The following is a 14,099-nucleotide window of genomic DNA, read 5'->3' as shown; positions in this document are numbered from 1 at the left end:
ACCTCTGCATCTAAGGATATTTCCTTCTTAAAAAAAGGTGCTTTTTCTCTCCATCTTCCTTATTCGAACCACTCGATCCTCCCAGCTGAGACCGTACTTTATCCAATGATGCAGGCTTGTACCTGTGCATCTAAGGATATTTCCTTCTCAAAAAAAGGTCCTTTTTCTCTCCATCCTCCTTATTCGAACCACTCGATCATCCCAACTGAGACCGTACTTTATCCAATGATGCAGGCTTGTACCTGTGCTTCTAAGGATATTTCCTTCTCTAAAAAAGAAAGGTCCTTTTTCTCTCCATCATCCTTAGTTCAACCACTCGATCATCCCATCTGAGACCGTACTTTACCCAATGATGCAAGCTTGTACCTCTGCATCTAAGGATATTTCCTTCTCCAAAAATATGTCCCTTTTTCTCTCCATCTTCCTTATGCCAACCACTTGATCCTCCCAACTGAGACCGTTTTTTATCTAATGATGCAGGCTTGTACCTCTGCATCTAAGGATATTTCCTTCTCAATAAAAAAAATTCCTTTTTCTTTCCATCTGCCTTATTCCAACCACTTGATCATCCCAACTGAGACAGTACTTTATTCAATGATGCAGGCTTGTACCTCTGCATCTAAGGATATTTCCTTCTCAAAAAAAGAGGTCTTTTTCTCTCCATCTTCCTTAGTCCAACCACTTCGATCATCCCAACTGAGAATGTACTTTATCCAATGATGCAGGCTTATACCTCTGCATCTAAGGATATTTACTTCTCAATGAAAAAAAAAAAAAGTTTCTTTTTCTCCCCATCTTCCATAGTCCAACCAATTGATCCTCCCAACTGAGACCGTACTTTATCCAATAATGCAGTTTTGTACCTCGGCATCTAAGGATATTTCCTTCTTAAAAAAAAGGTGCTTTTTCTCTCCATCTTCCTTATTCGAACCACTCGATCCTCCCAGCTGAGACCGAACTTTATCCAATGATGCAGGCTTGTACCTATGCATCTAAGGATATTTCCTTTTCAGAAAAAAAGGTCCTTTTTCTCTCCATCTTCCTTAGTTCAACCACTCGATCATCCCTACTGAGACCGTACTTTACCCAATGATGCAGGCTTGTACCTCTGCATCTAAGGATATTTCCTTCTCAAAAAAAGAAAGGTCCTTTTTCTCTCCATCTTCCTTAGTTCAACCACTCGATCATCCCTACTGAGACCGTACTTTACCCAATGATGCAGGCTTGTACCTCTGCATCTAAGGATATTTCCTTCTCCAAAAAAATTTCCCTTTTTCTCTCCATCTTCCTTATTCCAACCACTTGATCCTCCCAACTGAGACCGTTTTTTATCTAATGATGCAGGCTTTTACCTCTGCATCTAAGGATATTTCCTTCTCAATAAAAAAAATTCCTTTTTCTTCTCCATCTGCCTTATTCCAACCACTTGATCATCCCAACTGAGACAGTACTTTATTCAATGATGCAGGCTTGTACCTCTGCATCTAAGGATATTTCCTTCTCAAAAAAGAGGCCTTTTTCTCTCCATCTTCCTTAGTCCAACCACTCGATCATCCCAACTGAGAATGTACTTTATCCAATGATGCAGGCTTGTACCTCTGCATCTAAGGATATTTACTTCTTAATGAAAAAAAAGTTTCTTTTTCTCTCCATCTTTCATAGTCCAACCACTTGATCCTCCCAACTGAGACCGTTACTTTATCCAATGATGCAGCTTGTACCTCTGCATCTAAGGATATTTCCTTCTAAAAAAAAAAAAAAAAAATTAGTTCCTTTTTCTCTCCATCTTTCCTTAGTCCAACCACTTGATTATCCCAACTGAGACTGTACTTTATCCAATGATGCAGGCTTGTACCTACGCATCTAAGGATATTTCCTACTCAATGAAAAAAAAGTTCCTTTTTCTCTCCATCTTCCTTAATCCAACCACTTGATCATCCCAACTGAGACCGTACTTTATTCATGATGCAGGCTTGTACCTCTGCATCTAAGGATATTTCCTTCTGTAAATAAGAGGTCCTTTTCTCTCCATCTTCCTTATTCCAACCACTCGATCATCCCAACTGAGATTGTACTTTATCCAATGATGCAGGCTTGTACTCTGCATCTAAGGATATTTCCTTCTCCAAAAAAATTTTCCTTTTTCTCTTCATCTTCCTTATTCCAACCACTTGATCATCCCAACTGAGCCCTACTTTATTTAATGATGCAGGCTTGTACCTCTGCATCTAAGGATATTTCCTTCTCAAAAAAAATAGAGTTCCTTTTTCTTTCCATCTTCCTTATTCCAACCACTTGATCATCCCAACTGAGACCGTACTTTATCCAATGATGCAGGCTTGTACCTGTGCATCTAAGGATATTTCCTTCTCAAAAAAGGAGGTCTTTTTCTCGCCATCTTCCTTATTCAAGCCACTCGATCTTCCCAACTGAGACCGTACTTTATCCAATGATGCAGGCTTGTACCTCTGCATCTAAGGATATTTCCTTCTCAAAAAAAGAAAGGTCCTTTTTCTCTCCATCTTCCTTAATTCAACCACTCGATCATCCCAACTGAGACCGTACTTTATCCAATGATGCAGGCTTGTACCTCTCCATCTGAATATATTTCCTTCTCAAAAAAAAAGTTCCTTTTTTTCTCCATCTTCCTTATTCCAACCACTCGATCATCCCAACTGAGACCGTACTTTATCCAATGATGCAGCTTGTACCTCTGCAACTAAGGATATTTCCTTCTAAAAAAAAAGGTCCCTTTTCTCTACATCTTCCTTATTCCAACCACTCGATCCTGCCAACTGAGACCGTACTTTATCCAATGATGCAGCTTGTACCTCTGCATCTAAGGATATTTCCTTCTCAAAAAAAGGTCCCTTTTTCTCCATCTTCCTTATTCCAACCACTTGATCCCTCCAACTGAAACCGTACTTTATCCAATGATGCAGGCTTGTACCTCTGCATCTTCTCAATAAAAAGAGTTCCCTTTTCTTTCCATCTTCCTTAGTCCAACCACTTGATCCTCCAACTGAAACCGTACTTTATCCAATGATGCAGCTTGTACCTCTGCATCTAAGGATATTTCCTTCTAAAAAAAAGTGCTTTTTCTCTCCATCTTCCTTATTCAACCACTCGATCCTCCCAACTAAGACCGAGCTTTATCTAATGATGCAGGCTTGTACCTATGCATCTAAGGATATTTCCTTTGAAAAAAAAGAGGTTCTTTTCTCTCCATCTTCCTTATTCCAACCACTCGATCATCCCAACTGAGACCGTACTTTATCCAATGATGCAGGCTTGTACCTCTGCATCTAAGGATATTTCCTTCTCCAAAAAATGTTCCTTTTTCTCTCCATCTTCCTTATTCCAACCACTTCATCATCCCAACTGAGGCCCTACTTTATCGAATGATGCAGGCATCTACCTCCGCATCTAAGGATATTTCCTTCTCAAAAAAAAAGAGTTCTTTTTTCTTTCCATCTTACTTATTCCAACCACTTGATCATCCCAACTGAGACCGTACTTTATCCAATGATGCAGGCTTGTACCTCTGCATCTAAGGATATTTCCTTCTCAAAAAAAAAGAGTTCCTTTTTCTCTCCATCTTCCTTATTCCAACCACTCGATCATCCCAACTGAGACCGGTACTTTATCCAATGATGCAGGCTTGTACCTCTGCATCTAAGGATATTTCCTTCTCAAAAAAGGTTCCTTTTTCTCTCCATCTTCCTTATTCCAACCACTCGATCATCCCAACTGGCCCTACTTTATGAATGATGCAGGCTTGTACCTCCGCATCTAAGGATATTTCCTTCTCAAAAAAAAAAGAGTTCTTTTTTCTTTCCATCTTACTTATTCCAACCACTTGATCATCCCAACTGAGACCGTACTTTATCCAATGATGCAGGCTTGTACCTCTGCATCTAAGGATATTTCCTTCTCAAAAAAAAAGAGTTCCTTTTTCTCTCCATCTTCCTTATTCCAACCACTTGATCTCCCAACTGAGACCGGTACTTTATCCAATGATGCAGGCTTGTACCTCTGCATCTAAGGATATTTCCTTCTCAAAAAAAAAAATCCTTTCTTCTCCATCTTCCTTATTCCAACCACTTGATCATCCCAACTGAGACCGTACTTTATCCAATGATGCAGGCTTGTACCTCTGCATCTAAGGATATTTCCTTCTGAAAAAAAAAGAGGACCTTTTCTCTCCATCTTCCTTATTCCAACCACTTGATCCTCCCAACTGAGACCGTACTTTATCCAATGAATGCAGCTTGTACCTCTGCATCTAAGGATATTTCCTTCTCAAAAAAAAGTTCCTTTTTCTCTCCATCTTCCTTATTCCAACCACTTGATCATCCCAACTGAGGCCCTACTTTATCCAATGATGCAGGCTTGTACCTCTGCATCTAAGGATATTTCCTTCTCAAAAAAAAAAGAGTTCTTTTTTCTTTCCATCTTCCTTATTCCAACCACTTGATCATCCCAACTGAGACCGTACTTTATCCAATGATGCAAGCTTGTACCTCTGCATCTAAGGATATTTCCTTCTAAAAAAAAAAGAGGTCTTTTTCTCTCCATCTTCCTTATTCGAACCACTCGATCATCCCAACTGAGACCGTACTTTATCCAATGATGCAGGCTTGTACCTCTGCATCTAAGGATATTTCCTTCTCAAAAAAAAAAAGTTCCTTTTTCTCTCCATCTTCCTTATTCCAACCACTCGATCATCCCAACTGAGACCGTACTTTATCCAATGATGCAGGCTTGTACCTCTGCATCTAAGGATATTTCCTTCTCAAAAAAAAAGGTCCTTTTTCTCTCCATCTTCCTTATTCAACCACTCGATCATCCCAACTGAGACCGTACTTTATCCAATGATGCAGGCTTGTACCTCTGCATCTAAGGATATTTCCTTCTCAAAAAAAGGTCCCTTTTCTCTCCATCTTCCTTATTCCAACCACTTGATCCTCCCAACTGAGACCGTACTTTATCCAATGATGCAGGCTTGTACCTCTGCATCTAAGGATATTTCCTTCTAAAAAAAAAGGTGCTTTTTCTCTCCATCTTCCTTATTCCAACCACTCGATCCTCCCACTAGACCGTACTTTATCCAATGATGCAGGCTTGTACCTCTGCATCTAAGGATATTTCCTTCTCAAAAAAAAGGTCCTTTTTCTCTCCATCTTCCTTATTCGAACCACTCGATCATCCCAACTGAGACCGTACTTTATCCAATGATGCAGGCTTGTACCTCTGCATCTAAGGATATTTCCTTCTCAAAAAAAGAAATGTCCTTTTTCTCTCCATCTTCCTTATTAACCACTCGATATCCCAACAGAGACCGTACTTTATCCAATGATGCAGGCTTGTACCTCTGCATCTAAGGATATTTCCTTCTCAAAAAAAATGTCCCTTTTTCTCTCCATCTTCCTTATTCCAACCACTTGATCCTCCCAACTGAGACCGTTTTATCCAATGATGCAGGCTTGTACCTCTGCATCTAAGGATATTTCCTTCTCAATAAAAAAAAATTCCTTTTTCTCTCCATCTTCCTTATTCCAACCACTTGATCATCCCAACTGAGACGTACTTTATCAATGATGCAGGCTTGTACCTCTGCATCTAAGGATATTTCCTTCTCAAAAAAAGAGGTCCTTTTTCTCTCCATCTTCCTTATTCCAACCACTCGATCATCCCAACTGAGACCGTACTTTATCAATGATGCAGGCTTGTACCTCTGCATCTAAGGATATTTCCTTCTCAAAAAAAAGTTCCTTTTTCTCTCCATCTTCCTTATTCCAACCACTTGATCATCCCAACTGAGACTGTACTTTATCCAATGATGCAGGCTTGTACCTCTGCATCTAAGGATATTTCCTTCTAAAAAAGAGGTCCTTTTTCTCTCCATCTTCCTTATTCCAACCACTTGATCATCCCAACTGAGATTGTACTTTATCCAATGATGCAGGCTTGTACCTCTGCATCTAAGGATATTTCCTTCTCAAAAAAGAGTTCCTTTTTCTCTCCATCTTCCTTATTCCAACCACTCGATCATCCCAACTGAGGACCTACTTTATCCAATGATGCAGGCTTGTACCTCTGCATCTAAGGATATTTCCTTCTCAAAAAAAAGGTCCTTTTTCTCTCCATCTTCCTTATTCGAACCACTCGATCTTCCCAACTGAGACCGTACTTTATCCAATGATGCAGGCTTGTACCTCTGCATCTAAGGATATTTCCTTCTCAAAAAAAGAAAGGTCCTTTTTCTCTCCATCTTCCTTAGTTCAACCACTCGATCATCCCAACTGAGACCGTACTTTTCCAATGATGCAGGCTTGTACCTCTGCATCTAAGGATATTTCCTTCTCAAAAAAAAAAGTTCCTTTTTCTCTCCATCTTCCTTATTCCAACCACTCGATCATCCCAACTGAGACCGTATTTTTATCCAATGATGCAGGCTTGTACCTCTGCATCTAAGGATATTTCCTTCTAAAAAAAAAGGTCCTTTTTCTCTCCATCTTCCTTATTCCAACCACTCGATCATCCCAACTGAGACCGTACTTTATCCAATGATGCAGGCTTGTACCTCTGCATCTAAGGATATTTCCTTCTAAAAAAAAAGGTCCCTTTTCTCTCCATCTTCCTTATTCCAACCACTCGATCCTGCCAACTGAGACCGTACTTTATCCAATAATGCAGTCTTGTACCTCTGCATCTAAGGATATTTCCTTCTCAAAAAAAGGTCCCTTTTTTCTCCATCTTCCTTATTCCAACCACTTGATCCCCCCCAACTGAGACCGTACTTTATCCAATGATGCAGGCTTGTACCTCTGCATCTTCTCAATAAAAAAAGAGTTCCCTTTTCTTTCCATCTTCCTTAGTCCAACCACTTGATCCTCCTATCTGAGACCGTACTTTATCCAATGATGCAAGCTTGTACCTCTGCATCTAAGGATATTTCCTTTTTAAAAAAAAGGTGCTTTTTCTCTCTATCTTCCTTATTCGAACCACTCGATCCTCCCTACTGAGACTGAACTTTATCTAATGATGCAGGCTTGTACCTATGCATCTAAGGATATTTCCTTCTGAAAAAAAGAGGTTCTTTATCTCTCCATCTTCCTTATTCCAACCACTCGATCATCCCAACTGAGATTGTACTTTATCCAATGATGCAGGCTTGTACCTCTGCATCTAAGGATATTTCCTTCTCCAAAAAAATGTTCCTTTTTCTCTCCATGTTCCTTATTCCAACCACTTGATCATCCCAACTGAGGCCCTACTTTATTGAATGATGCAGGCTTGTACCTCTTCATCTAAGGATATATCCTTTTCAATAAAAAAAATTAGTTCCTTTTTCTCTCCATCTTTCTTATTCCAACCACTTGATCATCCCAACTGAGGCCCTACTTTAGCGAATGGTGCAGGCTTCTACCTCTGCATCTAAGGATATTTCCTTCTCAAAAAAAAAGAGTTCTTTTTTCTTTCCATCTTACATATTCCAACCACTTGATCATCCCAACTGAGACCGTACTTTATCCAATGATGCAGGCTTGTACCTCTGCATTTAAGGATATTTCCTTCTCAAAAAAAAAGAGTTCCTTTTTCTCTCCATCTTCCTTATTCCAACCACTCGATCCTCCCAACTGAGACCGGACTTTATCCAATGATGCAGGCTTGTACCTCTTCATCTAAGGATATATCCTTTTCAATAAAAAAAAATTAGTTCATTTTTCTCTCCATCTTCCTTAGTCCAACCACTTGATCCTCCTAACTGAGACTGTACTTTATCCAATGATGCACGCTTGTTCCTCTGCATCTAAGGATAGTTTCTTCTAAAAAAAAAAAGGGTGCTTTTTCTCTCCATCTTCCTTATTCCAACCACTTGATCATCCCAACAGACACTGTACTTTATCCAATGATGCAGGCTTGTACCTATGCATCTATGGATATTTCCTTCTCAATGAAAAAAGAGTTCCTTTTTCTCTCCATCTTCCTTAGTCCAACCACTTGATTCTCCCAACTGAGACGGTACTTAATCCAATGATGCAGTCTTGTACCTCTGCATCTAAGGATATTTCCTTATAAAAAAAATAAAAAAAATCCTTTACCTCTCCATCTTCCTTATTCCAACCACTTGATCATCCCAACTGAGACCGTACTTTATTCAATGATGCAGGCTTGTACCTCTGCATCTAAGGATATTTCCTTCTCAAAGAAAGAAAAGAGTTCCTTTTTCAGAGTTCCTTTTTCTCTCCATCTCCCTTATTCCAACCACTTGATCATCCCAACTTAGACCCTACTGTATTCAATAATGCAGGCTTGTACCAAGCCATCTAAGGATATTTCCTTTTCGGAAAAAAGGTAATTTTTCTCTCCATCTTCCTTATTCCAACCACTCGATCCTCCCAACTGAAACTTGACTTTATCCAATGATGCAGGCTTGTACCTCTGCATCTAAGGATATTTCCTTCTCAAAAAAAAAGTGTTCCTTTTTTCTCCATCTTCCTTATTCCAACCACTCGATCCTCCCAACTGACACCGGACTTTATCCAATGATGCAGGCTTGTACCTATGCATCTAAGGATATTTCCTTCTCGAAAAAAGGTCACTATTCTCTCCATCTCCCTTATTCTAACCACTCGATCATCCCAGCTGAGACCGTACTTTATCCAATGATGCAGGCTTGTACCTCTTCATCTAAGGATATATCCTTTTCCATAAAAAAAGAGTTCCTTTTCCTCTCCATCTTCCTTAGTCCAACCACTTGATCCTCCTAACTGAGACAGTACTTTATCCAATGATGCAGGCTTGTACCTATGCATCTAAGGATATTTTCATCTAAAAAAAAAGGGTGCTTTTTCTCTCCATCTTCCTTATTTCAACCACTTGATCATCCCAACAGAGACTGTACTTTATCCAATGATGCAGGCTTGTACCTATGCATCTAAGTATATTTCCTTCTCAATGAAAAAAGTTTTTTTTTCTCTCCATCTTCCTTAGTCCAACCACTTGATCCTCCCAACTTGGACCGTACTTTATCAAATGATGCAGGCTTGTACCTCTGCATCTAAGGATATTTCCTTCTCAAAAAAAAGGTGCTTTTTCTCTCCATCTTCCTTATTCCAACCACTCGATCCTCCCAACTGAGACCTGTACTTTATCCAATGATGCAGGCTTGTACCTCTGCATCTAAGGATATTTCCTTCTCAAAAAAAAGTTCCATTTTCTCTCCATCATTCCTTATTCCAACCACTTGATCCTCCCAACTGAGACCGTACTTTATCCAATGATGCAGGCTTGTACCTCTGATCTAAGGATATTTCCTTCTCAAAAAAAAGTTCCTTTTCTCTCCATCTTCCTTATTCCAACCACTTGATCCTCCCAACTGAGACGTACTTTATCCAATGATGCAGGCTTGTACCTCTGCATCTAAGGATATTTCCTTCTCAAAAAAAAGTCCTTTTTCTCTCCATCTTCCTTATTCCAACCACTTGATCATCCCAACTGAGATGTACTTTATCCAATGATGCAGGCTTGTACCTCTGCATCTAAGGATATTTCCTTCTCAAAAAAAAAATTCCTTTTCTCTCCATCTTCCTTAGTCCAACCACTTGATCATCCCAACTGAGACCGTACTTTATCCAATGATGCAGGCTTGTACCTATGCATCTAAGGATATTTCCTTCTCAATAAAAAAAGTTCCTTTTTCTCTCCATCTTCCTTAGTCCAACCACTTGATCATCCCAACTGAGACCGTACTTTATCCAATGATGCAGGCTTGTACCTCTGCATCTAAGGATATTTCCTTCTCAAAAAAAAGGTTCCTTTTCTCTCCATCTTCCTTAGTCCAACCACTTGATCATCCCAACTGAGACCGTACTTTATCCAATGATGCAGGCTTGTACCTCTGCATCTAAGGATATTTCCTTCTCAATAAAAAAGATTCCTTTTTCTCTCCATCTTCCTTATTCCAACCACTTGATCATCCCAACTGAGACAGTACTTTATTCCAATGATGCAGGCTTGTACCTCTGCATCTAAGGATATTTCCTTCTTCAAAAAAAGAGGTCTTTTCTCTCCATCTTCCTTATTCCAACCACTCGATCATCCCAACTGAGACCGTACTTTATCCAATGATGCAGGCTTGTACCTCTGCATCTAAGGATATTTCCTTCTCAAAAAAAAAAGTTCTTTTTCTCTCCATCTTCCTTATTCCAACCACTTGATCTCCCAACTGAGACCGTACTTTATCCAATGATGCAGGCTTGTACCTCTGCATCTAAGGATATTTCCTTCTCAAAAAAAAAGAGTTCCTTTTTCTCTCCATCTTCTTATTCCAACCACTTGATCATCCCAAACTGAGACCGTACTTTATCCAATGATGCAGGCTTGTACCTATGCATCTAAGGATATTTCCTTCTCAAAAAAAGAGGTTTTTTTCTCTCCATCTTCCTTATTCAACCACTCGATCATCCCAACTGAGACCGTACTTTATCCAATGATGCAGGCTTGTACCTCTGCATCTAAGGATATTTCCTTCTCAAAAAAAAAAGGTTCCTTTTTCTCTCCATCTTCCTTATTCAACCACTCGATCATCCCAACTGAGACCGTACTTTATCCAATGATGCAGGCTTGTACCTCTGCATCTAAGGATATTTCCTTCTCAAAAAAAAAAGTTCCTTTTTCTCTCCATCTTCCTTATTCCAACCACTCGATCATCCCAACTGAGACCGTACTTTATCCAATGATGCAGGCTTGTACCTCTGCATCTAAGGATATTTCCTTCTCAAAAAAAGGTTCCTTTTTCTCTCCATCTTCCTTAGTCCAACCATTGATCCTCCAACTGAGACCGTACTTTATCCAATGATGCAGGCTTGTACCTCTGCATCTAAGGATATTTCCTTCTCAAAAAAAAGGTCCCTTTTTTCTCCATCTTCCTTAGTCCAACCACTTGATCCTCCCAACTGAGACCGTACTTTATCCAATGATGCAGCTTGTACCTCTGCATCTAAGGATATTTCCTTCTTAAAAAAAAGGTCCTTTTTCTCTCCATCTTCCTTAGTCCAACCACTTGATCCTCCCAACTGAGACGTACTTTATCCAATGATGCAGGCTTGTACCTATGCATCTAAGGATATTTCCTTCTCAAAAAAAAGGTTCCTTTTTCTCTCCATCTTCCTTAGTCCAACCACTTGATCATCCCAACTGAGACGTACTTTATCCAATGATGCAGGCTTGTACCTTGCATCTAAGGATATTTCCTTCTCAAAAAAAAAGTTCCTTTTTCTCTCCATCTTCCTTAGTCCAACCACTCATCATCCCTCTGAGACCGTACTTTATCCAATGATGCAGGCTTGTACCTCTGCATCTAAGGATATTTCCTTCTCAAAAAAAAGTTCCCTTTTTCTCTCATCTTCCTTATGCCAACCACTTGATCATCCCAACTGAGACCGTACTTTATCCAATGATGCAGGCTTGTACCTCTGCATCTAAGGATATTTCCTTCTCAAAAAAAAGTTCCTTTTTCTTTCCATCTTCCTTATTCCAACCACTCGATCATCCCAACTGAGTCCGTACTTTATCCAATGATGCAGGCTTGTACCTCTGCATCTAAGGATATTTCCTTCTAAAAAAAAAGTCCTTTTTCTCTCCATCTTCCTTATTCCAACCACTCGATCATCCCAACTGAGACCGTACTTTATCCAATGATGCAGGCTTGTACCTCTGCATCTAAGGATATTTCCTTCTAAAAAAAGGTCTTTTTCTCTCCATCTTCCTTATTCAACCACTCGATCCATCCCAACTGAGACCGTACTTTATCCAATGATGCAGGCTTGTACCTCTGCATCTAAGGATATTTCCTTTCAAAAAAAGTCCTTTTTCTCTCCATCTTCCTTATTCCAACCACTCGATCATCCCAACTGAGACCGTACTTTATCCAATGATGCAGGCTTGTACCTCTGCATCTAAGGATATTTCCTTCTCAAAAAAAAAGTTCCTTTTCTCTCCATCTTCCTTAGTCAACCACTCGATCTCCCAACTGAGACCGTACTTTATCCAATGATGCAGCTTGTACCTCTGCATCTAAGGATATTTCCTTCTAAAAAAAAGTTCCTTTTTCTCTCCATCTTCCTTATTCCAACCACTTGATCCTCCCAACTGAGACCGTACTTTATCCAATGATGCAGGCTTGTACCTCTGCATCTAAGGATATTTCCTTCTCAAAAAAAAAGTTCCTTTTCTTTCCATCTTCCTTATTCCAACCACTTGATCTCCCAACTGAGACGTACTTTATCCAATGATGCAGGCTTGTACCTCTGCATCTAAGGATATTTCCTTCTCAAAAAAAAGCCTTTTTCTCTCCATCTTCCTTAGTCCAACCACTCGATCCTCCCAACTGAGACCGTACTTTATCCAATGATGCAGGCTTGTACCTCTGCATCTAAGGATATTTCCTTCTAAAAAAAAAGTTCCTTTTTTCTCCATCTTCTTAGTCCAACCACTGATATCCCAACTGAGACGTACTTTATCCAATGATGCAGGCTTGTACCTCTGCATCTAAGGATATTTCCTTCTCAAAAAAAGTTCCTTTTTCTCTCCATCTTCCTTATTCCAACCACTTCGATCATCCCAACTGAGACCGTACTTTATCCAATGATGCAGGCTTGTACCTCTGCATCTAAGGATATTTCCTTCTAAAAAAAAAGTTCCTTTTCTCTCCATCTTCCTTATTCCAACCACTTCGATCATCCCAACTGAGACCGTACTTTATCCAATGATGCAGGCTTGTACCTCTGCATCTAAGGATATTTCCTTCTCAAAAAAAAAAGTTCCTTTTTCTCTTCCATCTTCCTTATTCCAACCACTGATCATCCCAACTGAGACCGTACTTTATCCAATGATGCAGGCTTGTACCTCTGCATCTAAGGATATTTCCTTCTCAAAAAAAAAAGTTCCTTTTTCTTCCATCTTCCTTATTCCAACCACTCGATCATCCCAACTGAGACCGTACTTTATCCAATGATGCAGGCTTGTACCTCTGCATCTAAGGATATTTCCTTCTCAAAAAAAGTCTTTTTCTCCATCTTCCTTATTCAACCACTGATCTCCCAACTGAGACCGTACTTTATCCAATGATGCAGGCTTGTACCTCTGCATCTAAGGATATTTCCTTCTCAAAAAAAAAAGGACCTTTTTCTCTCCATCTTCCTTATTCCAACCACTTCGATCCTCCCAACTGAGACCGTACTTTATCCAATGATGCAGGCTTGTACCTCTGCATCTAAGGATATTTCCTTCTCAAAAAAAAAAGTTCCTTTTTTCTCCATCTTCCTTATTCCAACCACTCGATCTCCCAACTGAGACCGTACTTTATCCAATGATGCAGGCTTGTACCTCTGCATCTAAGGATATTTCCTTCTAAAAAAAAAGGTCCTTTTCTCTCATCTTCCTTATTCCAACCACTCGATCCTCCAACTGAGACCGTACTTTATCCAATGATGCAGGCTTGTACCTCTGCATCTAAGGATATTTCCTTCTCAAAAAAAAGGTCCCTTTTTCTCCATCTTCCTTATTCCAACCACTTGATCTCCCAACTGACCGTACTTTATCCAATGATGCAGGCTTGTACCTCTGCTAAGGATATTTCCTTCTCAAAAAAAAGTTCCCTTTTTCTCTCCATCTTCCTTAGTCCAACCACTTGATCCTCCCAACTGACCGTACTTTATCCAATGATGCAGCTTGTACCTCTGCATCTAAGGATATTTCCTTCTAAAAAAAAAGTTCTTTTTCTTCCATCTTCCTTATTCCAACCACTCGATCATCCCAACTGAGACCGTACTTTATCCAATGATGCAGGCTTGTACCTCTGCATCTAAGGATATTTCCTTCTAAAAAAAAAGTTCCTTTTTCTCTCCATCTTCCTTATTCCAACCACTCGATCATCCCAACTGAGACCGTACTTTATCCAATGATGCAGGCTTGTACCTCTGCATCTAAGGATATTTCCTTCTCAAAAAAAGGTTCCTTTTTCTCTCCATCTTCCTTATTCCAACCACTCGATCATCCCAACTGAGACCGTACTTTATCCAATGATGCAG

This window comes from Palaemon carinicauda, chromosome 30 (genome assembly GCF_036898095.1).
Source record: "Palaemon carinicauda isolate YSFRI2023 chromosome 30, ASM3689809v2, whole genome shotgun sequence".
Classification (NCBI taxonomy): domain Eukaryota; kingdom Metazoa; phylum Arthropoda; class Malacostraca; order Decapoda; family Palaemonidae; genus Palaemon; species Palaemon carinicauda.
Note: the sequence above shows the minus strand (reverse complement) of the source record.